The sequence below is a fragment of the Dermacentor variabilis genome, chromosome 2, assembly GCF_050947875.1.
Source record: "Dermacentor variabilis isolate Ectoservices chromosome 2, ASM5094787v1, whole genome shotgun sequence".
Lineage (NCBI taxonomy): Eukaryota > Metazoa > Arthropoda > Arachnida > Ixodida > Ixodidae > Dermacentor > Dermacentor variabilis.
The window spans coordinates 267240590-267252840 of record NC_134569.1 but is presented as its reverse complement, the minus strand read 5'-3'; the positions used below and the strand labels follow the sequence as shown (position 1 = coordinate 267252840).

General features: G+C 44.2%; 1 long non-coding RNA gene across 1 annotated transcript; it reads right to left on the bottom strand.

The window, feature by feature from the left end:
• Window positions 1-10568: 10568 nt before the first annotated feature.
• On the bottom strand, window positions 10569-11977 carry LOC142571265 (uncharacterized). Its single transcript, XR_012825827.1, has 3 exons — window positions 11736-11977; window positions 11035-11128; window positions 10569-10688 (listed from the first exon to the last, which is right to left on the bottom strand). It is a non-coding gene; the product is annotated as an uncharacterized LOC142571265 (long non-coding RNA).
• Between the last annotated feature and the right edge of the window lie 274 nt (window positions 11978-12251).

The window sequence follows — 12251 nt, the reverse complement described above, 5'->3', positions numbered from 1 at the left end:
TTCAACATCAGGCCTATGCCTTGCTCTAGACGTCCAATCACACTTCTACCAGGACCACGGATGGCACACACGGCCGTGTCACGACATGGAGTACAGCCCCACCGCAAATAGTGTCTCGTGTTGCGCGCGATTATTGCTTTTTCAATGTTCAAAAAAAAGTGCAGATGCATACAAAACAAACGCCCAAGCGCAGCTCTGTCTTGAATTCAAATCAAATGTGTAAAGAGCCCAGGGGCAGACCTTTCATTTTTTTGTATTCGTGGTTACCTTGCGTGCGCGGTTGTAATCATGACTGAAAACCGAAAAATAACAGTTGTTAATATTACGTTTATCAGAATTTCTGAAAATCGGGTCATGTCGCGGTAACCAGAACAATACTCCACTCAAACCGAATTAAATAGGTGCTAGGGGAACTCTGAACCGGCTTAACGGACATCGATGGATGTGCTGCTCGCTACAGGTCATGTAAATGCGACTGCGTCGACCGCCCACTGTTCAGTGCTGAATGTGTGTTAGGTGTGCTGTGCTTGAAACGAGTGGTTCAGCCGTGCAGCGGGGGGTGGTGGAGGAGCAGAGTGGCTTAGGGTCTCCATTTGCACGTTCACAGATATGTGCTCCCGTTTTGGTCTCATTAGCGGCTGTCACGGGATTGTGGTGTGCTCCCTGCCTAGTATAAAGTTTACGATGCTAACACAAAGCATGTTCACGTTTTTCCGTGCTATATGTCATTTGCATGACGACCGAATTGAAAACAAGGCATATGTCTCTGTTGTTTGCGTTAGTGTGTTGTAAATTACTTCCTATTGTGGAAGTTCTGGAAGTCTTATTACGCAAGGAGTACGAACGTAAACATATAAACATATTTCTGTGTGTGTGAAATTTTGAATTACCCATAATAGCCTTTACGACTCATATGTCGGCTACACAGCCTGTGTGAATCAGCTACCTTTTGTTGCGACGCTCTTCCATGTGGTAGAATGATGCATGGTGCGCGTTTATTTCTGTATTGTTGTAAAAACCATTTGTTTATTCACTCAATACAAATGTACTGCTTCTTCGCAGCAGTACATTTTAGTTACGCAGTAAAGGACACTAAAAGTGGGAGGGGGCCGCTATCACCCAGCATAGTATGTCCACTCAGGCGACCTGAGGGGCGGCGGTTGCGCGAGTGTATAATCATAGGGTATAATTAAAGAACTCTTTTTATGTCCCGTGACAGTGGCCCCTTTCGACTTTTAGTATGCTTCACCGCAGTACATTGCATAGGCTTCACCGCAGAGCATAGGTGTATTGCAAAAAGGGTAATCTTAAAAAGCTCAATTATGCAACGTTTCTTTCATAGCTTGCTACACCGCAATACAGAGGTGGAAATAAGCATCGTGCAGTAAAGCATACTAAGAGTGGAAAGGGCACACAGGTTTGCTCATTATTTTCAATTGTGGTATAATTTGTAAGTTCATCTGTGCTCTTGGTAAGCTTAATTGACAATTCTTTGTACATTACAAATTCATATTGCAGGGAAGCTTACTAAGGCACATTCGCCATTTTGTAACGCATCATTCACCTTCAATGCAGGAGCACAATGCGGATTCATGCCTATGCTTCTGGCTGGACTGCACATGCTCTTTGAGAATAGATTAGTTGTTCATAAGTGCACTGGTACTTTACTCTAAACTGGAGGGCTGAAGTTTATACGGAAGCACAATTTTTATTAAGGGGACAAGATGTTGCCAAGATGGTTGCAGCACAGCTTTTTTTCTTCCAGGCACTTTTTCTATTAGAAGCTTCCATTGCAGTGTTTCGAGCCTCTTTGAGCCAGAACATAGTGTATATAAAAATCTGACACTGATTGGGAACATCACCTATGCTCTCTGCAGTAAGCTGTGCACAGGATAAGTTCATGCCTATCTATAGAAAAAAATGTAGCATGACCAGACAAAATAAAAGGGGGTGGGCTGCAGCAATACTAGGTGTTAAATGGTGCCTTATCCTTTCCCTTCAGTTTTCTGTTTTTTGCTTTTTATTATGGATCCTCCACAGTAATCACACGAGTGCTGAACTTGAGCTTGTTGGTTTCAGATTGTTACTAACAGAACACTGTGATAAACGAACAAGGGCTTGGAGGCGTCCGGTCACCTTGCTTGTCTCATGGTGTCGCTTCGTGAGCACCATGAGCCTCCAGACCAACTCGGAAGGGAGGTTTCTTGCAGTCGCTTCTGAACTGTATTGCCACCAAACCAACAGTGCTCTCAATGACAACTTTTGGACAGTAGAATGCTTGCACCCAGCAAAGTCGAAGAAGGAAGCATTCAGGATGTGCCAAGTGGGCCTTTTGAAACTGGCAGCATTGCTGAAGGGGCTTTGCCTATCCGCCCTCTTTATGGATGCACAAGGATGATTTCTTCTTTCAGAAGGATTGTTTCAGAGGTGTCACATGGCACCAGTGTTGGGTGTTTAGTAGCAGATAAACTTGCCTTTGGCCACTGTCAATAATCTGTTTCTTCTCCAGTGCCCCTGTGAAGTGCCTACTTTTTCGACACAATGTGCTCTCCATGCATGCATGCATTTTTAGCTTGTAAAGATGTCTATTACCCCTTGCCTCAAGCCGGTCCTTGCTGATGTCAACCAAGAAGGCAGTGGGCAGTATGGCGATGCATACTTACAAAGCACTGCTGATACCAGTGAAACCAGATTAGTGGAACTGCCGTTTTTTTTGTCCACTCCATCTTCACCAATTACAATGAGCAGTTCTTTGTCCAAACAGAAGGCATATGTAATTTGTCATGCATAGCCTGCGCACTAAGATTTGTTGGCGTGTTACAAGAGACATGCCTGAGAACCTTAGCAGTGTCTATACGCAAAAACCTTCTGATGTGTTGATTGCTTCCTTCTCTTTATCACAGTTTGCCTGATGAAGCCAGCAACTTGGTCAATTGGATGTTCAACAGACTTCCCACTAGTTTTCCCAGCGTCTCCTTTACCAGGGTGCCGCTCATAGATATATGTTTTCTTGACTTTGCGCTGCACTTCAACCATGGCCACACCTGCTGAACCTATAGCATGCGATCAAAAAAGTGCTATACATCATGTTGCTCCAAACTCATCACATGTGCTACAAGGCCTTGAGGAACACCCTCATTAATTTCCGTCCTCGTCATACTGTATGAAGCTTCGCATGACAAGTGCAACAATTAACATCTGCCGATTTTTCAGTGCTATTCCTGTCCAGCTTGATGAAAGCTATCCTGAGTGTTTCAAAAGCAAACCTGCTGCCGGACAAGAAGTGCATAAAGCAAGGGTAGCTACAACCATATATGTCACACAACATGAAGAAAGCCACCGGGTGTACAGGCGGTTTAATTCATATCCAACAAGCTTGGTTCTCTCCTTGCAAGTAAGTAAACCCAACTTGCCCCAAAGACATGGCCTGTGACAAACTATGTGCCAGATGCTGTGTCCCCTGCAAAGTTGAAGATGTGTATGAGATCGTGACACCATGAAGGCATATGTAATTGGTCATGCATAGCCTGCGCACTAAGATTTGTTGGCGTGTTACAAGAGACATGTGTACATACATGTGTATGAGATCGTGGCTTCTACACTGGGCAAACAGGCTACTATAAGAACGACTGCCTCAATTAATATGCTAATAACGTGAAAACGGGCAGAAATTTGGCTATTCATTGGGTCCAACTGCAGGTACAAGCCACTCTTCCGCCAGAAGCGTGTTGTTCACAGGAACTGGAGCTATACAAATGCAGATAAAAACAATGATGTCTGAAAGTAGTAGAGTTGAACTATATTCTGCACAAACAGTGCTACTTCCAGTGCTGATAACTTATAGCTAGAATTCATGGCTGCCCCACCACGCAAAGACACTGTTCTTGAATAATCAACTTCTATTTATGGTGGCCATGTATTGCAAGTACATATCATCCACGTTGTGTGCAATATGGTTAAATGATGTCAACTGTGATAGCCATTCCTAATCTGAGATACAACAAAAGAACTAATATAGGCAACAAATTGTAATTCAAAAAGACAACCAGTGCACAGGATAAGTGACAGACTTCCTTTTATTGAACAAAAGTCACATGTGTGTCACATGTCAACAGCAGCGGGTAGCAAACTTGCAAGCTTGGGTGACAGAGGCAAAACTTTGCGAAATGCTACACTCAAACCCAAATGTAAAATGGCCTACGACACAAAAAATGACATTATATTGTACTGAATGAAAAGGCAAGACTCCATCCAAGAACACACTATGGCACCACATAATTCACATGGTGTAAAAAATGTTAACATGCCCTCTCCATAAAAAAAAGAAACACTTAAAACATGCCTTAAAAGGCAATGTGCAGAGTCTGAAAGCAAGGAGAAACAACCCAAAAAAGGTTTCGCTAAGTCTTTCAATGATTAAAATTGTCAAACTGTCTTGTCACTTCTTAATGAATCTGCACAGCTGAAAAGGATGAAAAGAAAGCCCAATAGCAGGGCCACAGAAAATGTCACCAAATAAGTAAACCTTGCTTACCAAGGATACTGGTTTAGTTGTCTGACTCTGCACAATAATTGTGTATGAGCTTTTCTTGTTTAGAATGGTTTTGCAGATAGCGGAAAAAATGGACATGAGAGCACCAGGTGCATGCATAGTCGATGCACAAAAAGCCACTGTTTTCTTACTTTTTCTTCTCTACTACTAAATATTTAAGTGCCTTAATAGCACTGCTAACATCCTACTGCAAAACACAAGATTGGGCAAGTTGTGGCATAACGAAAATTGGAGTTTCACTCATACTGTGAAAGTGATGCAATAAATGGTGAAATATGCGCAGGAAGCTTGCTTCATTCGGTGTTTGTTGAAGTGAACACTTGCCAGTGCCAGTTAGTAATCGCCTTTAAAGAAGTAAAATAAGTAAGAGTCGTACTTATTTGTGCGAATTGTGCCTCCTAGTGTTGAAGTGGAAATACTAGTTTTCTTCCTCCTCTTTCACATCCAGACTTGTTCACTGGTCTCCAGAAAAACAACCCTTTAGCTTCTTACTGCTGAATTAATTTGGTTTTCTCAAATCTATATTTTAGCTACCCATTGCTAGGTCTCGCGCTCTGCCCCATCAACCAGCCCCATCCAGTAAATCTGAGAAGCCAAGCACTAGAAGATTAATAAAGCAGATGCGCCTAATCACTGTCATTACATGTAAGAAGAAAAATTAACTGCCTTCACTAGTGAGGAAAGTGATGAGTAAGAATTTGAAGGCGTGGACGCCAGCTCTACATACAGTACGCAGACATTGAACAGGTGTTGGCCAATCATGGCACCTGTTGGCTAGATCGCACTCTCCAGGATCAGTATTCGCCACGACTGTACCTTCAGCAGAGTGGCTGAAATGTAGAATTGTGGACTGCCAATCTTTCGATCATATGTTTGAATCCACGCATCACAATGAGAACTTTATCTGCAATATTCTGCAATGAATTTGGGAATTAGAGTGACAACACCAGTAGACATCAGAACCAGGGGAGTTGGCCCATAGCAGCTATTGGTGTAAAAAAGAAGACTGGCATAAGAATTGAGATGGGCACACTACATGCCTTTGTTCTGGTAGTGTTCCACTACTTTGGTGCTACAGTTAATGATCTCGAATGAGTTCAAGGAGCAAGAATTTAGTCCAGAAAAAAATATTACGCTGAACAGCTGTATCTAGTTGTATCATTTGCCTATGCCGCTTTATATAACCCTGTCCACATTGCTAGGAAGGGAAGCGTAGCAGAGGGCGGCAGAAAGTTGGGGGGGTGGATGAGACTAAGAAATTTGCAGTGACAACATGGCCACAAGTAGTACATGACTAGGGTAGTTGGAGAAGTATGGGAGAGGCCTATGCGCTGCAGTGGGCGTAACCAGACTGATGATGATGATGTCCACACTTACCTAAAGCACGAGTGGCATCCTAAAAAAATTGAGCTTTTGATATTGCTTTGGAGAAAATTAACCTGTTTCAGCCTAACAGTATGTACACATACTGCGCATACCTGCATTCGGTGTAGCTTATCACCAACTCTTAAGTCACCTTCTTACCTCCATCAGTGAATCACTCCTGCAACCAAGTGTGCTGGTTCGGGCTCTACCTGCATTTCCACCTGTGCAGTTGGTAAAAGTTCTTTGGCTGTTTACTGTAACTTCATATTTCAAACATTTGGTTGCATAAGAGGCTTTGGCAATACTGGCAACTCTAATGCGTGGGCATGCTTCATGAAAGGCCACCAGTACCTTCTCATTGAAGACTGTGCTCAACATTCTCCTTGGTTCGACTACGACTAAAAAAACCTACATATCTTTCCTCCGATGCGGCTAGTATTGGTGATGCTTTGATGCAGAAACAGGCTATTGTCACACGTGTCAACTTTAGGCCAGAAACCAATCTGGCACAGGTGAAAATTATTGCCTCGCGAGGCACATTCCTTCAGTCAATATGCACACTGTCAATGTGAGTGAAACTGATCAAAGGTTGTCTATGGTGTCAGGTTTCTTGCCTGGTTTCGGTAGTGGCATCATGACCAAGTGTTTCCACTCTGTGGGGAATTACAATATTCCAGATTTCATTGATTACAAGCAATAGTGACTGCTTCCTTGTTTCGGCAAGATTCCTCAACATCTGAAAAATGACTCCATCTTTGCCATGTGCACTTTAAGTGTTGACATGCTCGAGAGCAACAACAGGTTCTGCCATCGTATATAGAGGCTTTCCATTCCTTCCTTGGCAAGTGGTCATTAAGGTGCCTACAACTCAGGTGACGGTCAGTCACTGTGAGGTGGTCGGGGAAAGCATCTGCAGCTTGTTCCTCAAATTTCTCAGATGTGCACTGAAAATCGAGCAGCGTGTTTTCAATAGTATTACAGTATTTGGTGCATCCTGTTATAGCCGAGAATGTGTTACAGCTTACTGAGGCCTATATGTTTAAATGACGCGCCCAGTAAGCTCTAGTTAGCATGTCGCTCTTTGCAGTGTGTAAAGGATGCGTGTTGCTAGCGATTCTTCAACACCTTCACATTCTGCACACTCAAGTGCATCACGGAAATGGTCCCAGCCTGAAACCCCGATTTTGTGAATGTGGCACATTTTCACCCCTACATCAAGTATTAAATCATATAATGGTCGCTGCCTCTTGGGGCAGAGTCGCACTGACACTCTGGATGAAGGCCCTAGTTGCCCATGCTAGGTAAGAGTGCTGCCCTTCTGGTTTGAATGGAGGGTATACCAGTTGGGATAGTTGGTGTCATTTGTTAATTCGAGGTCTGTGGTGTCTGCTTCGTCAAGGTGGCATCCTCTTGGCCGTATGTCTTTGCATCCCCAATGTGGGTGATGTGCATTGAGCTTACCTCGACTGAGTATTACGTGCTTGTGAAAGCAAATTTGAAGCTGTCAAAGCCAAGTGAAGTTGCCTTGGCTGTGGTGCCTGGTTTTGGGACAGAGGTAGACCAATGCCAAAACGGCTTTTAGCCTGCAGCACACCACCGCAACTTTCTGATAAGACATATGTTTATTCAAGCCGTTTCTTCCTTGCCCTAATTCAATAATAGCCAATTTTCGCAGCTGCAAATCAAGCTGACTTCAGAAGACTGCTGATTTTTTAGCCACTCTTAGTAGATTATTGCGTGGTTAATTATCTAGTTGGGCATGACATGCTTCGTGCTTAAAAAATGAACTGTTTAAAGAATTATTGGAGTAATATTAAGACAGGCAACTGTGACTGAATCGTCACTGCTTTTGTCGCAAAATGTGGCAATGAGCTAGGCAGATGCTGTCACGAAACCGTAGGTTGTACAAGTACAGAAGAAACAAAATTGGAGTTGTGAAATTCAAAGCCATATTTTTACAGCCTCTCTTTATACTGCTGACATTAGAGAGCTTTAGATTAGTGGACGCAAGCAGCATGTGTAAACAAGCACCATGTTTGGGTATTTCTGGCACCCATGTGGTTTGCATAACCAAGCAGCACACGAGTCGCTTGCGTCCTCGTATGCAGTACTATTATTTTCATTGTGAAACAACCAATATCAAAGTAAGTCTGATCAGCCTGCATCAATAAGCTAGAAATTTTTAAGCACTTAAGGTGTGTTGGTTGAATGTTTAAAGCACATCACCACACCTTTGGCCACTAGACTTGTACTTTCCAGTATTACTTGCTAATCAACTCTTGAGGTGTTTACGTTTTTCTGTGCTGTAAGATTAGTTTGACAGTCCTACTAGAATTGTTAAAGTGAAGGTGTGAGCTGTTGTATTGGCCATGTCATTGTATAACTGTTAGATCTGACACTGTCAAAGCACTTGGCAACATTAATAAGCTTCACTTCACTATATATATGTATTGCGGTAGGACCATTCAGCAGGTGAAAATAAAAATACCGGCAAATAGAGAGTTCGAGAGCACCTGAGATTATATTAAAGCGGGCGGGGCAGTATCTTCAGGGCAACAAATGTGTTGCGGTGAAGTTATTGCAGACGTATATACACATTCATTCGTCCCAACTTTGCACCGAACCCTGCGTCCCGTTGCCAATACTAAGAGCGGGAAAAACGGGCACAAATGCAGCTGAACATCACAGGGCACAGTATTAAGCTCCACCTCACTGTGCTTATCGCGCCCTTAGTACGAATAATATTAAACATCTACTCTGCATTTCGTGGAATTCTGGCAGATCATGTGACGTCACTAAAGCTCCGTTATGTTCACAGCCCTACGCGACAACTGTCGTAAAGCCCACGATAAAAATAAATCGCATGAAGTCACGGATAGTGCACTAGCGCTGAACACGATTGAAAACATGCGCTGCCCTATTTCAAGGACGCGTGAACAGTTGTGAAGAAACACCACCTTAAGCATTATATTACTTACGTAAGTCTTGGCGAAAAACACGTGCAATACCTCCGCCTACGAGTCCCGTCAAGTAAAGGTGCATGTGCGATGTGATGACGCTGCCGAAAAGGGGCGAACACGACGAAGCTAGGGTGCCTCGATGTCATCCTCGCCCGCCGCTCCTTTCAGGGTGGAGACAAGTGCGTCGTCTGCAACGGCGTCCGCCATGTTCTTGCCCGCTGCGAGCGGCGCGTTGTTGGCGCGCGTGTGGATGAGCGGTTTGACGGAAGCAATGCGCTTTTTTGATTACTTCGATTACGAATTTCTCTACTATTAAGAAATATTTTTGCACCGAAAAAATATGTGCGCCTTCCTTAGGGCCCCTCTTTTATGCCAGCTCAACTTCTTGTTTCTATTTAGTGTCGTTTTAATGCTGTCGTCTGGAAGTACCACGACCTACTGTTTATACAGTAGGTCGTGGGAAGTACCCTCGTAAAACGCGTTGCAACCATTGATCACTGGCCTGGCGTGTTTTGTTTACGAACTGTAAATACAGAAATTAAGTTGCGCGGCAATCCCTTTGTTTTACAGTGGGAAATGATGCGTTAAACACAAGCGTTCATAGAGGAATGCAAAAATTGCTACGCTGCCTGCATTTCTGTTCTTCGCGAAGAGTTACGCCGTGAACCTGTGTTGCTTGTGAGCATGTTGGCATGCAGCCCTGGAAATTCCTATTGCATAAGAAGATGCCGGTGGTAAAGAAACGAGGTCAATAAGTGACGAGTAGATACGTGATTTCGGTCACGACGTTTGGGTCGCCATGCAGGTTTTTATTATGTCAGCCGTCAGGAGGTGTCAGTTGCTACATGTCTTTCGTAGGTCTCAGACCAACGACCAGAAACTACAATGAAGCCTTGAATTAACTTGAACAAAATAAATTAGAATGTCAGCTTGCAGCTCAGTTCGATAAGTAGGAAAAAGAGCGGATACCTTGTACAGACACAAGGTGAAAAATCAGCACGCACAGCAAAGTAAGAATAAACACATGAATGAAAACTATATTAAAAGAGTAACACAAATGAAACGAAAGTTTTTGAATTCTGGCGATATGCATTAAAATTTAATTTCAGTGTTCACTGTAGGCTCGCTCCTGCACACGTCTTGCTTGCATGCCCGTCAAGTCCCGTTGCCGCGGCTTGACGCAGGTGCACACGCAGCCTCAGTCTCGCGTAGTTTGACTCAAGGAGCTTTTCCACTGTTTCTTTGTGTTCCTGACAGGCGCTCGTTACGCCCCACAGCAACATCTTTGTCAAGTATGTGGTTACAGCCTCAGCCTTCAAAGGAGATTTCACGGTGAAAACGCTTTCCGTCCAGGTGGTGATACCATTAAAATGTTCCTCGCAAGATTTGAGAACCAGCATGACTGCATCGCTTGGGTAATGAAGGTTGCTGCCTTCAGAGACGGAGACCTTGGATTGTTGAGTTTGCCTGGGTATGCAATTCTTGAAGTTCGCAGTATTTCCGTGTCAGGTCTGCGAGCTGCTTACTTAATTCTGCGCAAGAGGTACAAGCAGACTGCAGGTCAGAGACCCCGGGATTCATTCCACTGGCTGAGACTTGCAGACCTGCTTCGTCTGTTACCAGTGCACTTGAGCTGGCGTCGTGTGGGCTGCAATTCTGTCCTTGAGTCAGCTCAAACCTGCCTGGTGACGACATTGGGTCCATTGCAGCTTCATGATCATCAGTGGCTATGTCGTGTTGATATTCAAGTAGGGCCGAGAGGACAGCGGGTCCGGTCCTATCCTTTGGTGCCTTTCTGTGAGGAGGCAAAGCTGCGAAAACAAAGGATATCATCAAAATGCATCCCATAAACAGCATTATGCAACAGCGGTACATGCCACGAACGACTTTCTTAATGTCTTTTCACTTTTCTGTCGGAAGCACCGCTTGTTACATCCGTTACACGCTTAGAACTCCTGTAGAGCGACAAAATGTCATTTTCGGTCAGGGTCACTAATTTTTCGTGCCCGGCGCCCTTGTTCTTATATATATATATATATATATATATATATATAGATATATATATATAAGTTACGTAGCAACAGCTTAAGAACGACCCCTCCCCCACCTCCTACCGAGAGATGAAAATGGAACACGCTGAAAAATTGAACAACTTACGTCTGAAGGAAAACACTGTCGGCACCGCATTTGGCTTTAGTTTTTTCCATCCGTCTGCTCTGTTTTGCTCGAAGCTGTCCTCTTCGAAATGAGCCTGCGCGTTCATAGAAAGTCGTAAAATTTATTTCCTTCGCAAGATATGACCAGTGTTCACACGCCTACAATTGCTCTGTTTCGTACGTTCCTAAACATTTTCCGAACTTTACTGCAACTGCTACATTTAAAACCATAATATTATGTTACGCAAACAATTCCGCACGTGCGAGTAACGTCCAAGTAACGTTAATTAGCAATGGTTATACTACAGGGTGCCAGAACACTGTCGAACTTTGGGCGCACAATTTTTTTCCAACCAGCTTTTTCCTGGTTGTCCTGCACCGTCCGGAAGGGCGAGATGAACGACTCAAATTGATACGCCTGCAGCACCGAAAAGCTGAAAAACATTAACGAACGCGCAACACACCACGCCATAAACAACACAGACGCGCACATAGGTTTTCGGAACATGACGGAGACAGTCGAGATGTTATTTTTTGTAAACACTTTAATGTTACTGCTACTAGTTTGCTTAACTGGTAATCTACTTGTCAGCCCAATGTTAACTACCAGGAAACATAATACGCAATCTACTTCGATCATCACTAACGCTTAAGAAAGTTCACGTCGGAAAAATAATTCCCACGAAGCGCCTCAGTACTCACACTGCATATGCACGAGGTGTTCGTGGGCTGCCATTTGTCCCGCTTGATCCTTGCAGTCCACAAAATTCTTCTTCTTGGATCTCTTGGGAACTGAAACATTCGCCAACCATTCCTTGAGTGATTACTGCACAACGGCACGCAGCAGCCGGGCATTTTGTGCCGACGACACCCAGCGAACTCGTCGCAGCAACGTCCTACCACCTGCACCGTGCAGCGCGCGCGGCGGGCATGAACATGGCGGCGGTGGCTAGAACGAACCGATTCTGGCGGCTCCGGCGCCGTCAAAGAATGTCTCCACCCTGAAAGGAGCGGCGGGTGAGGAGGACATCAAGGCACCCTAGACGAAGCTGCTGCACAGCGCCGGTTCGCAAATTGCATTGCCGAGGCGCTACGCCACTTGAATATTTCAATCGTCAGCACCACTGAATTCTTCAGAAATACGGATCTCACACCACCAGAGTTCATCATCATCATCATCATCAGACTGGTTACGCCCACTGCAGGGCAAAGGCCTCT